General features: G+C 34.2%; 1 protein-coding gene across 27 annotated transcripts in view; it reads right to left on the reverse strand.

Moving 5' to 3' along the window:
* Nucleotides 1-14,901, reverse strand: part of LOC141930165 (RNA binding protein fox-1 homolog 1) — a 920,114-nt gene that overhangs the window by 227,597 nt on the left and 677,616 nt on the right. The window contains exon 2 of one of the 27 annotated variants that reach the window (XM_074840630.1): nt 6,276-6,409. The exons of the other annotated variants lie outside the window; for them this stretch is intronic. The gene's annotated coding sequence lies outside the window, so the exon portion shown is untranslated. The remainder of the gene's footprint in view (nt 1-6,275; nt 6,410-14,901) is intronic. 27 annotated transcript variants of the gene reach the window in all.

Raw genomic sequence — 14,901 nt, forward strand, 5'->3', positions numbered from 1 at the left:
AAGCATTCTACAAGTCTACAAATGCATCTTTTTAATAACAGTACCACATAATTCTTCAATGCTACACAGAGATGAAAAAGTGCAAATGTTTTATCTATCCCCAAAACAAAGGTAATAAGCCTTTGTCTTTGCTTTTTTTGTGCGTGCTTTAAGCATTTACCTTAATGAGCTCTGTTTCTTTGTACCTCTGGAGATTAGTATTCTGCCCAACAAAACAATTTATTGCCCAAAATGTTACTACTGCTGATAAAATCTTCGCTTCTCCAATACTTCTGGCTTGACAGCTAATACCCTAATGTTTCATTTACAGCTGAACAAAGCAGCTTATCTCTACTAAAAGGGGAATTAGTTAGTAGTAAGAAATAATTTCAATCATCTGTTCTGCTTCCAAAGTGAAGTGATGACTTCTGCATTCTTGCTTCTATCTGATGACAGGTATGTTGCAGTTCTTGGAATACAGAGCAGGTCTGTCACATAAGCTTTGTAATTTGTACAATGCAGCTACATGGATTAGGGAAGAGTCAGGTCTTTGCTGTCAAAAAAATCTGCAATCAGCGGTGTGCAGCAGTCAGCACTTTCACTTTACAGATAGGGCACGGACTCAAGGGAAAAAAAAATCAGTTCCGATCAATAAATAGCTTCATTTTGTATCTGCAACTCTTTGTAATATTCCAACAAGTATATGTGAAAATCCCTATTAATAACAGAATAGATTTTGTTGACAAAATCATACTTTAAGGCACGCGTTTTGCAAAAATTGCGTTATCACCTTACTATGTAACTATCTAATTATTTATATCTCCAGGAAAGAAAATCTACTAGGATTTTATCTACATATACACATCAAATCAGTCGTGGAATTCCTATCTAGAGTAGTTGGTACTCTAGATAGGAAATCTCTATGGCAAAGGACAAAGACTGATTTTCACTTGATGTCTGAATGACCTTCTTATCCCAACATCATTTTTTCATGTTGTTACAGAATAAGGTCACCTGAATACTTCAGGGAAAGCGGCATAACATTTGCCCACACTATATTTTCTCTGTACATTTTCTCTGCGCTAATATTCTTTGTAAGTAATAATTTATTTTGCACCAAGTTTAAAAGAATTACAGAAGTAATTATACCTACAGTCCCATTCTTGAGTTCTCTAATATTTAGTTCTTCAGTTGGGCACCACAATTCATGAGAGCATAGGAATTTATAGCTAATATTTTTTAAACTGAGTATCAGTTGTATCAGAAAAAAATTAAATTATGGATTTCAGGTGGCACTGGTAAAAAAAAGCTGTGGTTGGAGGTGAAAGGTGCATTAGATTAAAATAGTAATACTGAGAAATAAACCAAAATTAAATAATCCTTCAGAATTAACTGGAAAGGCATTACATGACAATCTGATGTTAATTTCAACTGGTACGTATGTATTTTCCATGCAATCAGCGATATATACAACTTATTTCATTCAGCTTGATATTCTAAGACACGTATTACACATATATGTTGAACTTGTGTTAACACTGCAAAATTTCCGTAACCGTAAGTGAATGAGTTAGAAATGTGGTAATCATTTTAAGCACCACACAATAAAACAAATTCTCCATGATTACAGACAGCACTGTGGCTTTGGTCTCTACTTCTCAGACATTTCAAAAAACTAGAGGGTCCAGTGGCAAGAGGCTTGTCAGAAGTTAAATGGACAGCACCATGGATTGCAAAGTTCTACTTTTTTTCTTTTTTTTTTTTTTTTTTAGAAATGGAAATTATAATTTATCTGTTTGATAGCAAATCTTTACTTCAGCTTGATAGACAATGGAGTGCTTGGAAAATACACATCTGATTTCTTCTTATGCAATAATGCTAAATTAGCTAGGTATGAGAAAGAGGCACTGTCATTTTGCAATCCTGCTATATAATCCTTCATTCAGAACTTTCACTATGTTACATCTTAACAGGGTTCCAATGTATATGAAATCAATTGTGCATTTCTTTCTGAGATTCTTTTTTAATCCTATCTCACATCCTTACTTTTCAATCACAACCGTCTTAAATCAGTTTAAAAATTAATTATAATATACATTACTGTTATACTAATATATATATTATACTAATATACTACAAAGGTGTCCAACAGTGGTCATCTGTTGTGTCATACCAAACTCGATCTTTCTACAACATGCATTTCACTGACCACTTTACCTGCAGTTTTATGCTACTTCCCAGCTGTCAAGAGATGCTAGACCACCTTAGCGTTTTTTGTACTCCTCTGTTAGTCTAGGAATCTGATCCAACTTTATATGGCTAAAAGGTGAGTTTGTTCCTCTGCTGTGAGAGGTTACTTTAGTCTACTTCCATGTATCTTATGTTGGTTATATTAAAACACTGAAAGGGCTAAGCAGCCTTTTTTACTGACAAATGTATTTCTCAAAAAAAAAAAGTGATATTGCAGAGGATAATATTACATGCTGATTTCCTAAAACATGAATGTATACTTTAACTCAGTTTAACAATTAAAATCTTAAATGCTTACTTGGCTGATGCACCACATGGCAAATTCTGTATGACTGCCCAAGGGAAAGTCAAGATTAATCAAAAGTTTGTGATCAGAGATGAAATAACAATCATTTTACACATATTTATCTGGGAACCCAACAGTATTCAGTTAAATGCTGGTAAAATCCAGAAATGTGGATTATTTCACTTATAACTAGACCATAACTGCCTCTGGGATTCAAATATATTCTGCAAAAGGAACATCTACAACCAACACTTCAAAAGATGAAACTAAAAGAATGCAATAGGCAGAGTGTTTCCTCCAGAATGCAGTTGGACTAATCAGCTGCAGGAAGTTGTTAAATGAACAAAACATTGAAGACATTATTTCTTGTCCGAGATGTTATATTCTACCAGCATGGAACATCCAGCTAAGATAACCACCAGCACAGACCAAACTGCTTGTTACTAATTCTACTACACTTTTTTCTTTTTATAATCTTTTCTTACTACTGGTCCTTTCACTGTTCCACAGTTTGTAATATCACCCATAGAAATTTGTTGGCTTTTTAAATTTAATTTTGCTTTTTAAATTAATTAAGTCTTTAAAGTGGTTGAAATGAGCTGATACTGCAGAATCACTCAAAATACCAGCATATTCTCTTAATTTAAAAAGGCCAGAAAAAAAGCAAATATTAACTCCTGCATATTCTCCTACCTATATGTCAACCTGTTGTTTGGATGCCTACATATATATATCAACCCATGCACACATGCAAATGGCTCCTTACTTCACTTCTATAATAAGCATATGTTTAGGTACAATAATGAAAATTGGATAGTATACTTTCATATTCATTGTTTTACGTTGGCAGTACATTAAGTAACTTGGATGACAGTTTAAAATGCTTATTTAGCTGATTGATTAACATGAACAAATGTGCAAAAAGGCAAGGTGGGAAAATATAATGATTATTTAAGAGTGCCATGAAAGGTTTCAATCTGATAAAATAGGTGGAATAAAAATACTTCCACCTAGCCTGAAAAGTAAAGGACAATTTTCTTTTTGGTTTAGTGATGATTTTCAATAAAACTATAAAGAGCATATATAAGGTGTAAGCTAATGCAGCAGAACAACGGTTACATAGAGAGCTATGTGAAACTGGGAGAGGATCTGGTATATAAGATAACTTCAGGTGCCCTGAAAATAATACTCACAAGGATATGAGTATTTAGGCAAGGCCAAGTCCTGGAGCTCTTACTAAGTAGCACCTTATTTAAAACCATGAAAAGGTTTCTGTGAAGGAATATTATCAGATGTGGTCCCACAGAATCCTGAAGATCACACAAAGTTGGATCTTACCCTAATTTATTCCTCATGGCAGTAATGACAACGTCTACATACACAGAACCATAAGAGTTCCATTTGGCCTGGACTTGTTTAATTTTTAGTGCAGGTACTGTGCTGTCATTAATCTCTGAAAATAGTATTAATTTAATGATGCATACATTAAAAGTGTAAACACACAGCTGTACAAGATTTAACTCCACTGACAAAAGAAGTATTGAGGCATCCCTTCACTAAGGTTTTAAGTCTGAAATTAAATTTTGCACAAAATATGTGATCTTGAAAAGTAAATTACAAGTAAGATTTTAGAAGTTAAAAATTGAAATAAGTAGTTGATTCTGCAAGCATCAGAACTATGTCTTCAGCCACAGTGTAGTTACTACACTACAGATTTAGCATAGTTTCAAAACACATTATTTTTTTCTTTCTCTGCACTATTAGTAATTTAAAAAATATATGAATTTGACAGCATGTACAGAAAGATGTGGAAACTATCCATTTGCTGCATACTGTGTCAGTTCAATTGTTCATAAATGCTTAAGAAAATGGAAAAAGTGTAAGCATGTGGGCTGCATGCATTGACTGTGGTCACTTCTGTTATTTTTTTCCACCTCATCACACATTATGTGAGCTGCATTTCCAATTAACCTTTCCCTGAAATAAGGTAACCTGATACAGTCTACACTTCATTTTCTTTTGTACTGATACAAACCATAATTCCTTTATCACATAATAAGAAGGGTTATTTAAATTTATATAGAACCCCGGAACTTAAAATCAGCATCACAGAATAGGCTGGTGTGCCCCTGAAGACTCTATAAAGCCAAAGAGACTCTCCATGGGAGCGACTGATTGTCCAAACATCATAAATTTCAAAGTAAGAGTTTTCCGTGGTTTCCATGTATGGAAGACAAGGTTTAGGAAAAGTAGCACTAGCACCAAATATAGTAGTAACATGTGTGAATTACTGAATGTGGATGAGAAGACACAGATTTCCTATTATTCATGGACAAATTTAGCAGGTTAATCCTATCAACTGCAGGGATTTTGGCAGTTGAAAATGCCAGAGCATCTGTGACTTTGACTTTTCTTGGAAAGAAAGGAGAACTGGAGTATAACTCCTGAGTCAGTGAGTCCAGTCACCTGCTAGGAGGCCACATGATGTAATTTTTGTTAAGAAACTGAAGAAATTCTGTCTTAAAAACTTGGTAACTGTTTGACCTGGCCCAGCCCATGCTCAAACTGGAATCCTGTTTCAGAAACTCCCTGATGTGACTATTTAAAAGGCTCTTTTAGATCTCTCTGTAAATTATTACGGAGAGCATATACCAATCTATTTATCTTTGTGCCTTTTAGCTGAAAATGCTATCCATATATACTCCTGTCATTTACTCCGAAGTACTCATAAAGAGTAATGATATTCTCTTCTCAGCCCTCTTCTCAGCTTCACTAAACATGCCTACCACTTTTCTAATACGATCAGTTCTCCATACCTCTCATCTTACTAGCTATTATCTGCACCTATCCCACTTTGTGTCCAGCTGTCATGATCCAGTGGCACCATCTGGTTAACTCAAGTCATCAGATGTACTTATAAGTCTTGTATATACCGTTAGACTTTGAACTAGTTGTCTGTTTAAGTTTGGGATATATATTTCATAATAGTAGCTTTGGTATTTTGGAGCTATTATAGTATTTAACAATAACACCTTAGCTGCAAACTCCTTGAATACAGGTAATGTGGGATCAAGCACAAAAACAGCAGGCCAATAGTCTAGATTTGAAATTAGGCTACATGGCCTGTTCATGCAAAACCAGCAGCTTTTAAACATACAAATTTGTTACAGGTTAGTTTTTTCAGTATGATCAGCCTTTGTTTCAAATACTTTAAGTATTATAGTTTAATTTTAGAATTCTAAGTGTTATGCTAGTAACAAGAAATAAACACAACAATAAATATCAGTCATTTTAATAACAGGTTCTGTGACTGTAGTGTGTAAAGACTGCTTAAACAGTTTGAGAATATTCTTTTAAGCATTTGTTCACACCCATATGTTATGTCTGGAGAGCTATTTGCTCACTTTGGCTAATTTTCTTTCTAAATACCTCTCTATTATCATGACCAGCAGTAATTATAGGCAAATTATTTTTTAATTAATACACTGGATTTTCTTTAGACTTGTTGCCATTTTACAACAGACTACAATGCACATTATAGTAATGGTGTCTTTGTCAGGTGGCCACTTTAGGATGAAATTGTCAGAACATACAGTAGGATAGGAGAGGAACATGACAAAAAGAGAAAGCACTTTATTGGATTAATCAATCAGGAAGACTTCCTAACACTATACCCCCACCCCAACACCAACAGCCAGTCATCACAGTTCTAGAAAGTAATGTATATATAGCTTAATATAAGGTATGACTATTTACTCACTATGGACTATGTTATGTCTGGTCCACCTGGCTGTGTACTACAGGATATGGTGATGTCTTGTGAATGTGAGCTCATCAAATATATGAAACTGCTGCTGTGAGTGCATGGGAATATACTGTCATCATCTTCTTTGCCTAGCAAAAGATAGAATTGGTATATTTAGCACTCGAGGTCAGGTCCTCAAGAGGACTAACTTCAGTTGAGCTGTAATGACTTACAAAAGTGAAAGATGTGGTCTTCAGACTGTATAAAATGTTGTCCCGTGTCAAAACACTATACTACTAGAGCTGAAGACCAAATAGACATGAAGTTTGTGGTCTACCAACTCTTTCAAAAAAATTCAAAGTGATTTTCATCACCTTAACAGTTTTAAGGTTCTGGCAGTTCCGTAAAATACTTACATTACTCACAGATCTTTTGACCAATGAGGTATTTATCATGAATTTATCATTAAGCATAGCTAATATATGAGCAACATGATCCACAAATACATCTCATTTACCAGTATGAAACCACATTCATTTTGAAACACATTTAGCTTACTGCATTATTCAGGAAGGATATGTATGAGTCTGCTTAACTGGTGTTCCTTACATGCCAATTAATGTGACCACTCTAAGTACACAAGTTACTGTAAACTGTAAAAAAGGATAAGAAAAGACTCTTTGTTAAATAAATAAGATGTGCCTGAAAGAAAAGCATAAGTAAAAATCTTACTTTCCTTTAGTTCCAAAATAACTCTTTGTTTACAGGCATGTTTTACAGGTTGGCACTCAATAATTAATGCAAATAGAAATAAAAAAAGAGTATCGTTGAACAAGCTTAGTGTAAAAAATTCTATAACCATAAATTATGTAAACTTTACACTACATAAAGACACAGGTATTTCTTAATGTAAAAATTATACAGATAAGTTCTGTATAAATAGGCATAAATGCATACATATGCACAAGGTACTTCAATAAATTTTAACACTGGAATTTGAAATTTAAAATATTATCAGATAAACTTGTCATCTAAGGTTACTACATAATCTTATAGACGACTTATCAAATACACAGATCTATGAAAAATATACACAATTACATACATCTGTCAAGTAAAATACACAGCTGACTGCCAAAAGCCAGGCAAGCATACTGAAGCTACACACACACTTCATATTTCACTCAGGCACAGCATACTTTGAAGAGTACAACTAATTTTATTAGGTTTTATCATATCTAGCAACTGAAGTTTGGAATTTATTTTACTGATACTGATAACTAACGCTGAGCAATGGTTCCATAATGCAAAAGACACTGAGAAAAAATACATGAACAGTAAAAAAAAGTACTCAGGAGACAAATACCAAATATTTCACAGTAGTAAGTCTCTTTCTCTTTGCTTACATATTGTGTTGATAAAACAGGTTACTTCATGATGACAAGGCTGACGTTCTCCCAACCCCTTATACGTTATTGATAGTTTTGGGGGGTTTATTAGTGGGTTGGGGTTTTTTTTTATCTTACTTGCTAGCCACTTTAGCAAAACAGAGTACTCTAAATCCACCAAAACTGAGATTCCAGACCTCTATTAAAACATACATTTTTCACTGATCTTCTGAGCACTTACCAGCTACAAGTCTACTTATGCATTTTCACTTCAACCTCTACAGTCTCATTTTTAGCCAGTTCCGTGTACCTTCCATTCTGCTCTGATTTCAACAGAAATAGCCTCAACTCTACTTCTCACAGCATTGCTCAGCAGTTTGCATGAACAAGACATAAACTCATAGTTACATCCAGAACACCTGGTAAGCACTGAAAACCAGGGGACAATTTCAAGAAGTTATCACAGGGATTTTCCAAACGTGTACAGCTTTCCAAACACGTACAACATAGGCTTCTTCATACACATTAGTAAGCTGCTAAGTCTGACCAGACCAGAATAACCACACAAAGGTCCATAGTTTGGTTTCCAGACCCGTTCAATCTTTTGAATGTCCTGCCACACTGGAAGATTGCTAGATGCTATGACAGCTTTTTAGAGGCCAGTCGCCAGGGTTTTTGTGTGAAGAGAAGGCTTACTATATACAGGTCACTGAGTGTGTATCAGCACTACCAATTTTCAATCAGTATCGATGGGGCTCAAATCTGAAGAAGCATGATGAAGGTGAAAAGCTCTATAACCTACAACTTTTCCCTTACTAAACACCTTTGTCACTTCAGTGCGCTGTTACGTTAAGAACCTAAGTAACAATATTGCACACAATATTTGCTTATTGTTTTTGGACTATTTATAATACTATTGAAATCTAGATATTCTTCACAAGAAAAGTTAGTCATTTTACCCTAGTTTCTAAGAGCTCATGGTTCATATGGCATTTTGAATCAAGTTATTAAGAACTATTATTCAAAGCAGTTACCTTTGTTCTTCAAAGTTTTGCTTGACATTCTTCAAAACGTTAAGGAGACAGATGTATTAGAGACGGATAAAAGCAGTTGTGTCATGTCCTCCATTACCCTTTTCCTTCCTAATAATTTCCGGTATTCAAGAATACGTTTGCAATATATTTAACATTTTAAATATAAACATGACCAGATTGCATCATTATGCTAACCTCTATTAATCACATCAGAAACTTGTTTGTAGATAACATCTTTGCAAATTAGATGAATAAAAGGAAACTCAATTTTAAAAAAATCTACACACTGATTTCCTTTTTTCTTTTTTATATGTCAGAAAAGGAACAGCACAGATTACAGAAATATAATTATCATGGTCTTTTGTAATGAATTATGGACAAATACTTGAAAACTGACCAAAACAACAGCATATATATGTACACTTAGTACGTGAATGAAAGGTTTTGATTATCGAAAAGCAAACTATGAAAGTAATGCTTGTTGTTGCATGCACGAAGGAACTACTGTGCAAAGCAGAGTAAAGTGTCATTGCAAAGTGTGTATTGATGCTTACTTGATACCTGGAAGATGAATTACAGTTCTATTCATTCAAGCTGGCAGACTGGAGTTGGCAAGCATAATAGTGAGAGAGCTTTCATGATGTGTGTTGAGCTGAGGGACTGTAACCCACAGCACTTAGGATAAAACAATTTACAAATTGTCTGTCAGTTGTCTGTCTGTCTTTCATTCTTTAAGAAATCATGCAAAATCCTCAGCTAGAACCAACCACAGTTAATTCCCTTTCTGAGTGAATTTCCTTAAAAACTCATGATTCACCTAGTGTCAGCACTCTGATAAGCTGGTAACAATGACAGAAATGAAAGTCCAGATAATAGTATGAAAACTGGCTTTAAAATTAGAACACCATTACTTCTGTGATATAAGTGGTCTATCAAAATCAATAAAATTATGAATCCTCTATACAGCTCTCATGAATCACATACTGTACATTCAGACTGATTAATTATTCATTATCTGTATTGTCTTTGTTTTATCATTTTGGAAAGCTCTGCAGCAGGTATCCTAACTACAAATACCAAAACTAAATTTAGGAGATTTGGGAGGCTTACAGCTTCTGGATTTAATTGCATTACATGTCTATAAGTAGAAAGCAATTTAGTCTGAAGTGGTACTCATGCATTATTCCTTTACAGCTTCTCAGCAACACTGCTGTGAAATGCTTAGCATTCAACGTATTCTGGTTTTATAATTTAAGTAGAAAAAGTGATGTACACATTTTCATTTTAATCACGTAGCTTAAGAAATGTCCAGTAAGCACATGATTTTTTAATTTTATAATCGCTAACAATCAAAAAGCAACTTTTTTTCCCCTATGATTGGTAAATAAATCAGCCACTGTGTTATGAAATTACAGATTGTAAACTGTAGGAAATATCACAACTTTCTAACATTATATTATCTGTATACAGAAGAAGTGTCACTGTTTAATATATGTTAACAAGAATGCCGAGCACTTACATTTAATTAAAGCTATACATCATTCTACATAATTAGTAACAATTAAGAAGAATTACCAGCCTAAATAAGGCAAATAATATTATTTCAACTGAAACTTGAAGTCTGAATTCAAAAACGCAAAATAAACTCTTGGGAATGCAAATATGTCATTATGCAAACTGTTTTCTTTAAGTATGATATAATTTATGTAATGAAATAAATCTATGCCGTTAAAATATTTAGCAGAACTGAGAATAATGAGTAGAGATAGGATTAGTTTAATTAGTTTACTGAAATGGAGTTCTCATAGTGGCTAAGTGTGATATATTAGCTTTTGTCACTTGGAATAAAAAAAGAGGTAATTAGTTCTCATTCAAATATATTGTTTTCTTTGAAGAAGAAATTGTAATATTTTAGCCTGTATAATAGAAAATAATACATGGAGCATAAAACTTATCTTCTTCATCCAAGAGTACATCTATGGTAAATAAGAAGAAGATAGGAAAACTTTTAAGTACTGAAGAATCTAATCTTGAATACACAGATTTAATTTACACTGGGGCAACTCCATAGATTCAAATGAAATTACAACTACTCAAATTGCCAAAGTCCATTCATCGTTTATCCCTGCCTAATTTAGGAGTTTGTAACAAATTTTGTCTCTCTATTCAGCAAATACTTCATTACTCAGAAAATCCTGTACTGTTGTCCTAAATCAAGGCTTTCACCAGACTGACTCAAAATTAAGAAAAAAAATGCCTTCCTCAATAATATTTACTGTTGAATCATAAACATTATCCATTGTAAGGTCAGGATCTAATTATATTCATGTAAAATAAGAAAAATAACACTTAAGCGTCCTTTTATAGAGTAAGTGTCACTTCACAGCCAGAAAACTACTTAATGGTAATGGTACGTTTCTGAACACAGCTGTATGGAACATATATAAAAAGGAATAGAAAGAAAATGTTTTATCCAATTTTTTCAAGAACATGGTAAATTTGAATTTTCTCTGTTAAGAAAGGGGATATTATTCCAATCAAGCAATATGTATGTATTTAAACTAGAATCTAAAGGCCCAAGAAATTAACCCCCTCTAACAATTGAACACACACACACACAAAAAAAAAAAAGAAATTGTGGTAACACCAAGATGGGAGCAGGAGGAATGCAGAAAAGTGAAAGCCTTGCAAAGCAATGAGATACATTTTTCAGTTAAAACAATAAAGAAGGTATGAATGGACCCAAATTAATTTTACTTTAAATAAGCACTCAGAAAGGGGAAACCCTCTGTTGTAGCTTACTAAAAAGCCTCAGGCATTAGTATAACAACACATGCCATCTATCATTTAATTTTGCTTTTTTTGGAACAGTATTGTTGTGTATGTGGGAGCTATTTAGCATTCTGGATTGTAGAGTTTGGACAATTAGCTTAAAACTGTTCCTAAACTGAAATACAGCAAGTCAATCACAAAAAGATGAGCTCTCCCACTTTTTCTGTCTTCCAGCCAGACAGCCTTACACATAGCACTTTAGCTATAAATTCGTAATAATTATAAGAATGTAAGAAATACAAGTTGTACTTGGGTTCAGTTGGAGTATTCATGGTGATGCTTTGGACTGAACAATAAGAGAGAAAACTGAGCTCTGAGAGGCACAAGAAACAAAGAAGTCATACAAAGTCTTCACTCTCCATGTACTTGTCAATGTTTCCTACTTGTATCTCACTAACCTCAGACATTCACCTCCCAGATGATTTTGAAAACTAAACTCCATACTTCAGAATAGCACAAGTGTCAGACTTTAGCTTTTTAAAAATATCATGATGTTATTACATTAAGTGAGTTGTCATACTGCTATTAGGAAAGTGGGCAGTGGTGTGATTTATGCATCTTAGAAAAGCATCACTCTAATACTAATTGGCGAGTTGAAATACATAAAAAAAACCTCATGCACTACTGCTGCTGATGTTAGTGAGTCTGGAAATATGCTTCTTCTGAACGGATAATCCAGGGTCCAGAAACTGATAATGTGGAGTTGATCTTCTACTGTTATATCATAAGGAAGCTACATTATAATAGTATTTGTAATTCTAAAAATCAGTACATTACTCATCGATATCATAATGAAGACAGGAGGGGAACTATACAATTTAATTTGCATCTTTTAATTGTAAAGTCCAAACAATAAATTCAAAAGAAATTAACTTGCTGCATGATATAATAAAGATAATCAAATCAGAGATGATTTAATAAAACCAAAGCACACAGTTTGGTACTCAAGAGACTGATACATAATTCATAAAATTGCCACATTCGGTCATCAGGTCAAATATATTAAGTAAGTAGTAAGTTATTCTGAGAACTGGCTATGAAGCTGAAAGATTCTTAAACGTGAGCAATGAGCATAGAAAAAGCTTTTTGCCTCATTTCTGAGTATTATAATTGATTGTTTACTATATGGTCTGCATGAAACTGCAGACTAAACTAAAGACTAATCTTATGTTTATGGTTTTGTATACATACTTCCTTACAGGCACTAATTCACTTCATCTCGTTCCTCCTCCAAAGGACAGTGGGCTTTGGATATTCATAGTAGAAATGCTGAAATCACTAGAAAGTACAGAGGATGATGGAATTCCCTTTACAGTTATCCGTTAGAGAGGACATGATACAATATTGGCCCACACATTACAATTCTAGAGATAACGCTAATCCCCAGGTGCTGCTAGGAGCACTAACTCAACAAAGCTTTACTTGTTATCTGTAAGAGGGAAAGAAAAAAAGGCGAAGAAAAAAAAAAAAGCATCCTTTTCCTCATGGAGCTGCACAGGGATAAGGATGTAGTTTAACAGTATCCAACCCTCAGAACATAATGACATAGAGGTGGCCGAAAAAGTGACCTATGGAGAGGTTCACTTTCTGTCTATTAAAAGTGTGAAAAATAAGCCCAGCTAGGAGTCATTACAAAGCAAATACAGCACTAGCACTACAGTTACTAACACTGCTCCATTCCTGTCTCTGAGTACTGACCATCACCTAAGGGGTGGAATTTCACCAGTCATTTAAAGCTCCAATACTCAGATTCTCGCATCTCTGTCCCCAAGACTCCACTGGGTCTGTATATTTTACGATGCCAGAACCAACTGAACTTCTGTGTTACGCCGGAAGGGAAGGCATAAAATTCCTCCCATAGCAAGAGTTAAGAGGAGGATGGAACAAGGTAGTTACAAAGACAGAATCTTTGCAAAAAATCCAGAGGCTCAACTGTAAAAAATATTCATCTGACAGTTACAAAATGCCCTTCAACATTTTTTTTTTTTTAATGTAAGGAAAAAAAAAAAAATTGGGAAAAATTCTTACAAGCTTAGCAAGCTCTACCTGCACTCCCAGCACTTGCACCTACTTTTTGGAGAAGGAGTATGTTTCTCTCTCCCAGGAATAATACATTCTGCTTCTTAAAACAGATCACCTACATAACCTATCTTTGGTAGCTTGTCAACACAAACATTTTTTCCATGTGGGAAGAAAAACTTTTAACCCTCAGGAAATCAAACCAAAAATTTAGGACTCAGTCACAAAGAAGATGGGATCACCTTGAGGTAATTAGTTGAGTACATCAGTGAATTATGGAAACCTGGCAAGTTTCTGCACTATGATTAGCTTTTTGATTTAGTAACAAATCTAGTATTATCCCATGTAATATGATCTTATAATAAAAAGGTAACGTAACGATGGCAAAACTCAACTGGGGGGAACCTGCTCATGCAAACACAGACCACTTAACCGTACCCAAGTAAACTACGATTTGTTTCAGTTTTGCTTTTGTTTTTAGTTTGGTGGAGGAAGGATGAGTGCAGTTACATCCACAAATCCTGGTAGTAAATCACAAGCAAAATACTGCCTAAACGGATGTAACTGTATGATGTTCCTGCATGGACTCTATTCAATACAGTGTAACAGCAGTTTTGGTGTTACACTCCGTTACACCTCCATTAGGACACCTCCGTTAGTGGTGATGATGTACTTTCTGGCTTGAAGAACCCTAATTGGTACACACTAGACCACAAGATGTCTAATTATATGAACACATATGAAAGTGGATGTTGATACAACACTAACAAAACATTAATTTCTTTAAATTAGTCAAGCTGTAACATAAGTCACATTATGAAAATACATTCTTGTATTTTTTCCAGTTATACACATTTATTTATATCTATTTTATTGTACCAAATGTAGCAATACAATCACACCAAACTTCAATTAAGTGTACATCCTTTGTCCATAAATCTGCACACAACGCAGACACCAAGAAACATGTATCAAGCATTTGTTCATTACCTCATTTCCAGCACTCAACTGATAAAACCCATTAATATATAATACAGTGTGGCTGCTAGAACAAAACAGATGGACTCCATAGTGGTATTACAGGTTGAAGGCCAAACTTGATGATTACAGTAGCCCCTTCTGGACTTCTAGCCTATGCATTTTATGGAAAAAGTTCAGCTACGCTTAAATCACATGTCTTATCTGGAATTTATTCTGTATTCACACCCTTTCTTTTAAGATTATGAAAGGAACCGATTCAGCTCCTTTAATAACTGTTAAAACAGAATTGCTCAAAGAATCCATTTTTCTGTGAATTGAATTGTACAATGAAATTCACTGCAATGTAAGATATGCCACAGTATCATCAAAAATCTTAACTAAATAACC

This window comes from Strix aluco, chromosome 15 (genome assembly GCF_031877795.1).
Source record: "Strix aluco isolate bStrAlu1 chromosome 15, bStrAlu1.hap1, whole genome shotgun sequence".
In the NCBI taxonomy this organism is placed as follows: Eukaryota; Metazoa; Chordata; class Aves; order Strigiformes; family Strigidae; genus Strix; species Strix aluco.